Raw genomic sequence first — 7,512 nt, forward strand, 5'->3', positions numbered from 1 at the left:
AGGATTAGGATTACAACAGAAAGGAGGAGTTATACACTTTCCTTACTCATTCCCTATATGCTGTCCAACTCCTGCCCATAGCTGTGATTTACCCTAAGAAAAATATGTCCATGTTAATTTCATTTACTCAGTTAAAATCACTTCTGGTTTGGTCCAAAGCCTACTATTCTTTCTGCTTGAATCTCTTCAAGTTCTATAACAACAGTTGTACAAGGAAAAAAAGAGATTATTTCCATCTACACACTGTAATCAGACAATTATATGAATTCAACTGACAGAAATAGTATGATCTGCTGGTTTTTCCTTTGATATATTTATTGAAAAGGCTATTACTTAACATCAATGGAGAAACCTTCCCTTGAATGTATTATTTATAAATATATCACTACACTGTGATGTATAGTAAAAACACTCCAAGAGTAAGATCATCAGTGCCTTTGAAAACTTCTGTTAGCCACCGATGTTTCAAGTCATCAAAATCTCAGTAGTTAGAAACTTTGATATATCAGTATCAATTAAACTTCCTGTTAAATTATGGAAAACATTATAATGAGAGAATATCTGAGTAATGGAAGTAGACTCTAAGATCCTATAGCCTTTATCTGTCCGTTCTCTTCAGCATAAATAAGTCTTTTTAGCTACGTTCAGCATACAGTAACATGAAGACTTTGTTAGAATTAGACTTAAAAGTAAATTCACTTTGAAGATAGAGTTTTGTTAGGGTTTGCAGAATGAATTTAGGCATATGCTAAAGGAGTATACTGATATACTCATTGTTTTAACGAAGATTTTAACTTATGTGCAGCCATTTTACAACTATTTTGAGACTGTGGTTAAATACTATTCAGTCAGTCCATTTCAGTCATATTTGGAAAATGATTTTAGGAGGTATCCAGGTTCATCTAAACTGGAATTAATAACAGTTGCATGCACATAAATCAAGATCTATGTACAGACATTATGCCTAAAAGAGACCAAATTGTTTTGGGGGCCTTAAGTGTTTGGAGAGATATAATATTTTCTAATTAAGTAAATGATCTTTCATTAACTTGCGACATATGGAAGATCCAACTCACAGTCCCCCCACCCTTTGTAGTGTTCTGTGGAGTTTGGACAATAGTCCTGTTTAAAATTTTCCTTTTGTTGTTTCACCTTATGAAGCAATTCCAGAAGGCTGGAATAATGTGATGGTCAGACCAAGCAGTAACCAAGGACTACATTTTCTACAAAATATAGACTGTGCTACTTTTTAATAATAAAAGTGATGATCTCTTAAAACAGAAGTGTCTTGGCTTCTTTTTGTAGACTACATTTAAAAAGCAGTGTTCCTGTGAATCATAAATGCTTCTGTCTGTTCAGGGTCTCATAAAATGCAAATATGTTTCTAACACACTCTAGAGCTGTAATTGCTACTAGAGATAATTACTTGAATTATCAAAATAAGCAAGAATTGATCAGCTATTTTTAGTCCACTAAGTTTCAAGAAATTAGGGCAGATTTTTGAAAAAACATCTAACAGTTTAAATGTTGATTCTTCAATTCTTGCACGTGGAACACAGTCTTGGAAGTGAAGTTGCCATATGTTGCGATTGAGTTAATCTGATTGGGCTAATCAGTTTTTGCTTGTATGAAGCTAGAACAATGACTTTTCAACGTTCTCCCTCAGAGACCCTTTTTCCATATTTATGAGATTTTCCTGCTTGTCTGCTGTGGCATTGTTGCAATAAACACCACACTCGTTTTCTGACAAAGAAACTGGCTGTGCCTACTGTTCCCACCTCTTTTTTGAGGATCTCACCAATTCCGTCCAAGTAAGACTTTCTCAGTCTTCCCATTCATTGCTATTCCCTCATTCTTTCTTCCTTTTTTTTTTTTTTTACTGTACTGGTCAGTCACTTTTGTATTCAATCTGAACTGATTAAACATCCATTTACTCTTCACTTGATGTCTTCTTATTCTACCACATGCACTTCTTAAGTACCCCATTCCCATTGCATTCAGTTTACTTTTACGTTTCTCCTGACATACCAACACTTACTTCTATAAAACCAAGTCAGCAGAGGCATATTTTTATACATAGCCATTTTAGTTTTTTGACAAATATTCATTTCTCACAACAGTGGACACACTACCCACTATTTTCAACAGCATTTGTATGTCTTAACATCTGTCAACCTATTTTCTCATCTTTAATAAATATTCTACCAAGATATTCAAATTCTGCTCTAGTTTGTTTTGTCATTTATGGAAAACCTGCAATTGTTCATTCCATTTTCTGTGTAAAACACATCTTGACCTTTGATACATGTAGTGTCAAGTCCATACTCCTAGTTGCATCATGCAATCTACATTTCCTGCAAATTGTTCAGATTCTCAACCAAAAAGTACCGTCAACATATGATCCATGTGCCAAGCAATACACTTTTAATATTGCTGTAAGCATGCCTATGTCCATAAATATACTAAACAACCAAGGGAACATCCTTGTCTTACTCCCAGCTCAATACTAAGCATTTCATTTATTCTCATGTTTTGCTTCCATCATATTCCATAGTTATCAAACTCAACAAACTCCATAGTTATCAAACTCAACTAACTCCATAGTTGCACAAAACATTTCATATTTCCAGCCTATTCATTTTATTATATGCTTCTCTAAATCAACAAACCTACAATAAATTTTCTTATAGTCATAGATTTTTTAAAACTCTGATCTGCACACCCCATGCCTAGCACAAAGATACACTGTACTTCCCAAATTTTGCAAACTCTTACCTCTCATATCCTTTTTCTAGTCTTTTTCCTACTCATTCATTCATATCACCTAAGTGTTCTTTCCCCTGGATTGCATTCATTCTGAATGTTGCACATTTTCCAAAACTCGTCCATGGTTCTTCCATTATCACCATTCATTGGAGTGTTACATGCAATTATCACAACCTATGATACATTTCTTACTTTCTTCCTAGTGTTTTTCCCACAGGTTCAGGATCCACTTTTTTTTCTGGATCAACCAAATGTTGATCCATTGGTTGTGATAGGAATTGACTGACCAGCTTGTTAAAATATGCTTTATATATTTACTCATTTCCTCCTGATGACACATTAAACTTTATAATTTGGAGTATCTTTGTTAGGGGACTGAGAATTCCATTCATGGTCTGAATGGCTGCATGTAACTTTAGGACCATAAATTGCGCATCCCTGCTTCTAGAACCACAATTTTGGCATGTGACTTTCATAAGACTTAAATGAAACTACAAAGGATATCTAATTACAACTATGAACTGAACTACGAGTTTCCCATGAGTCCAAAGAAACCAAATTTTGTTATATTTCAAACACCGATCAGTGCTGGTTTCAGTATCTAGAAAAAACCCCCACACTGGTTACAAAATCTAAATATTTCACTGCTTTTATTTTTAAAAATTCAAATTCTTTTTCAGGGACACACTTCTCTTGCTTTTATTTTTGAAATATTTTCCTTACTTTCCATCCTCTATGCCAGGAGGTTTCAAAAATTTCCAGGCTGCAAAACTTGGTAGTGGTAAAAATTCCTGGATCTCCTGATCAAGAGGCCATGAGTTGTGTGAGTTGTCATAAGCACAACTGCCTCAAAGTGGGGCTGGGTAGGGTACAGACACTCCAGCCTGCATCTGAGTGAACTTTTCTTTTTTTGCACTTAGTCTGTCACAGAAACCCATCAAGTTCTTGCAGAACCCGAGTTCCATGAAACACTCTTGAAAAACCGTGCAAAACAGCCGCAGCGGTTCCCTTGCAGATACCCAAAGGAAACGGACATAAAAAACCCCATCACCCTCAGTCCTGCTTCTCGTAGCACCATAAGCGTCAAATCTTGCTTGGCGGCCCACCCGTGAGATTTGTCCTCTTAACCTACAACCACTAATTTTCCAGGAGTCTTTGGAGAAGGACTTTGTCCAAGCGCGTTTCAAACATACAGTGCCAGCCGGACCTCCATCTTCACCCCGATCGCCTTCCCGTCGCTCTCTCCAGACAGGCGGGTAGCTCATCGCACGAAAGGACCCAGCTGCTGGCGGGCTGGCGAGGAGCAGGCGCCTTCCCGGTCAACGGCGAGGGGCTCAGAGCAGCCCCCGTCTCAGTCCCTCCTCGGGCCTAGGAGGCGGGAGAGAAAGGTCCGGCTGGGCAGCGGAGCCTGGACAGCACGGCTGAGTGTCGGCCTGGCTGATGCGGCTGCAAACGTCCCGGACAGTCACACAATCCGACGGCGCGCTCCTCCGCATCCCCGACGACGTCCGCCAGAGCAGAGCAACCTTCGCGCCCCGCCGTCGCTCACCTGGCGCCTTCACGCGGCTCAGAGAAGGCGGCACGAGCACGCGCAGTCGCTGGCTCGGGCAGGAACCGAACGGAGCCGGTGCAAAGGGGCGAAGGGCGCTTCTGCGGGCTGGGGGAGAGGCGAGAAGGATGGGTGGGGAGGGACCCTGCTCGGGGCGGCGCTTTTCTGAGGCCCAGCGGGGCTGCGTGTGCTGCAGCCCCCTTAAATCTCGACACCGGCCCGCTTCTTCAACGCTGCACGAGGCCGGTATGTTTTTTGAAATGGGTAAGGGATTTGTAAGCACGGCATGGAATTCAGATGTTCTCAGAAGGGAAAAAAAAGTGAAAAATTCCACCAGGCAAGTACACTGCTCTTGTGGCAGGTAAGGAACTTTGGAGCCAAGCCCTAGCATTGATAGATTTTGAACAGGTCTGTTACTCTTCATGATTTATACACAGCATTGTTGCTTCTGAGTAATGTTTGTGTATCTTGCGGACTGATAAAGGCATCACTCCGCAAAACTGCCGTGTCACTCCTCTAAGACTCTCTCTCTCACACACACACACACACACGACTGAAATGATGCACGCATAGCACAAGGTAGAATTTATTCAATTTTAGATATCATCAAAAAGACCCCAAGCGACTTAGCAAATAAAAGAGAGAACAAAATGTTTCATTTTTTTTCTCATTAAGATTAAAGTCTCTTGTTCCTTTGTGGCCTACCTAGAGGTTTTTGCCTGCCAGTGAGTTTTGCTTATTTCTGCCAGCTCATCCTTTTTTTCCTACCAAATGGGATAGGGTGGTTGAGTGATGGTTGACAGTTACCCATGCAAACATATGTATCCCTGCGAAAATCAGAACAAGTTACCGCACCGATCGATTATGTCCATGGCTGACAAAAACTTTTTGGACGTGAGATTTTAACACTAGTGGCCAGCAAAAAAGGAACAAGAGGCAGATTAAATATTATCACAAAAACTTACCTTCCCCATTTTAGCTAGGAGGGAGATAACATGTGAAATCTGGATTCCAAATGTGCATCTCACCCTGAGGGAGTTGGATTCTTTAGGGGCCCTGCAATTTATGCAATTCCTTATTTTGTTTGATTCTGCAACTGGTGGCATGGATACACAGCTCCTAAAAGCCTTGGAAATTAATGGATCAGCTATTCAGCAAGGAGAATTGGAGAGGGTGCAAAATAATTTTTCTGCCTGTTTTCTGATTTGGTAATTCAGCGACTAAGAATCTTCCTTATAAGGAGACATAATATTGGTCCATCCAAGTATTGCTCATTTTGATTGGCAATAGCTTTAGATGGCCTTGTAGAAGCCTCTTTTTTGAGGGCTCCATCTGCTAAGTCCTGATTCTCTCAGGGAGCAGTCTCAGTGGAAATATCTCATGAGCTCTACTGTAGAACTCTGTGCATGTGTACAGTGGGGCAAAAAAGTATTTAGTCAGCCACCAATTGTGCAAGTTCTCCCACTTAAAAAGATGAGAGAGGCCTGTAATTTTCATTATAGGTATACCTCAACTATGAGAGACAAAATGGGAAAAAAAATCCAGAAAATCACATTGTCTGATTTTTAAAGAATTTATTTGCAAATCATGGTGGAAAATAAGTATTTGGTCACCTACAAACAAGCAAGATGTCTGGCTCTCACAGACCTGTAACTACTTCTTTAAGAGGCTCCTCTGTCCTCCACTCGTTACCTGTAGCAATGGCACCTGTTTGACCTTGTTATCAGTATAAAAGATACCTGTCCACAACCTCAAACAGTCACACTCCAAACTCCACTATGGCCAAGACCAAAGAGCTGTTGAAGGACACCAGAAACAAAATTGTAGACCTGAACCAGGCTGGGAAGACTGAATCTGCAATAGGCAAGCAGCTTGTGGTGAAGAAATCAACTGTGGGAGCAATAATTAGAAAATGGAAGACATACAAGACCATTGATAATCTCCCTTGATCTGGGGCTCCACGCAAGATCTCACCCCGTGGGGTCAAAATGATCACAAGAACGGTGAGCAAAAATCCCAGAACCACACGGGGGGACCTAGTGAATGACCTGCAGAGAGCTGGGACCAAAGTAACAAAGGCTACCATCAGTAACACACTACGCCGCCAGGGACTCAAATCCTGCAGTGCCAGACGTGTCACCCTGCTTAAGCCAGTACATGTCTGGGCCTGTCTGAAGTTTGCTAGAGAGCATGTGGATGATCCAGAAGAGGATTGGGAGAATGTCATATGGTCAGATGAAACCAAAGTAGAACGTTTTGGTCTAAACTCAACTTCTTGTGTTTGGAGGAGAGAGAATGCTGAGTTGCATCCAAAGAACACCATACCTACTGTGAAGCATGGGGGTGGAAACATCATGCTTTGGGGCTGTTTTTCTGCAAAGGGACCAGGACGACTGATCCGTGTAAAGGAAAGAATGAATGGGGCCATGTATTGTGAGATTTTGAGTGAACACCTCCTTCCATCAGCAAAGGCATTGAAGATGAAACGTGGCTGGGTCTTTCAGCATGACAATGATCCCAAACACACCGCCCGGGCAACGAAGGAGTGGCTTCGTAAGAAGCATTTCAAGGTCCTGGAGTGGCCTAGCCAGTCTCCAGATCTCAACCCCATGGAAAATCTTTGGAGGGAGTTGAAAGTCCGTGTTGCCCAGCGACAGCCCCAAAACATCACTGCTCTAGAGGAGATCTGCATGGAGGAATGGACCAAAATACCAGCAACAGTGTGTGAAAACCTTGTGAAGACTTACAGAAAACGTTTGACCTCTGTCATTGCCAACAAAGGATATATAACAAAGTATTGAGATGAACTTTTGATATTGACCAAATACTTATTTTCCACCATGATTTGCAAATAAATCCTTTAAAAATCAGACAATGTGATTTTCTGGATTTTTTCCCCCATTTTGTCTCTCATAGTTGAGGTATACCTATGATGAAAATTACAGGCCTCTCTCATCTTTTTAAGTGGGAGAACTTGCACAATTGGTGGCTGACTAAATACTTTTTTGCCCCACTGTATATGCGTGAGAGAGACAGAGAAGAGGGTACTTTGTGTGTGTTTGGTTCACACATGTATGCATGTAGATGTGTGACCAGGTTCATATACCACACTACACCACAGTTTGCATACTCATGGATTGCTGAGTAAACGTAAGTGGTTGAGTTCACGTGACATGCAGCAAACTAAATTAAATTTA

Source organism: Python bivittatus, unplaced genomic scaffold (genome assembly GCF_059951505.1).
Source record: "Python bivittatus isolate LINGU-HERP-01145 unplaced genomic scaffold, Pbiv_v1 ctg000850_np1212, whole genome shotgun sequence".
NCBI classification, from domain to species: Eukaryota; Metazoa; Chordata; class Lepidosauria; order Squamata; family Pythonidae; genus Python; species Python bivittatus.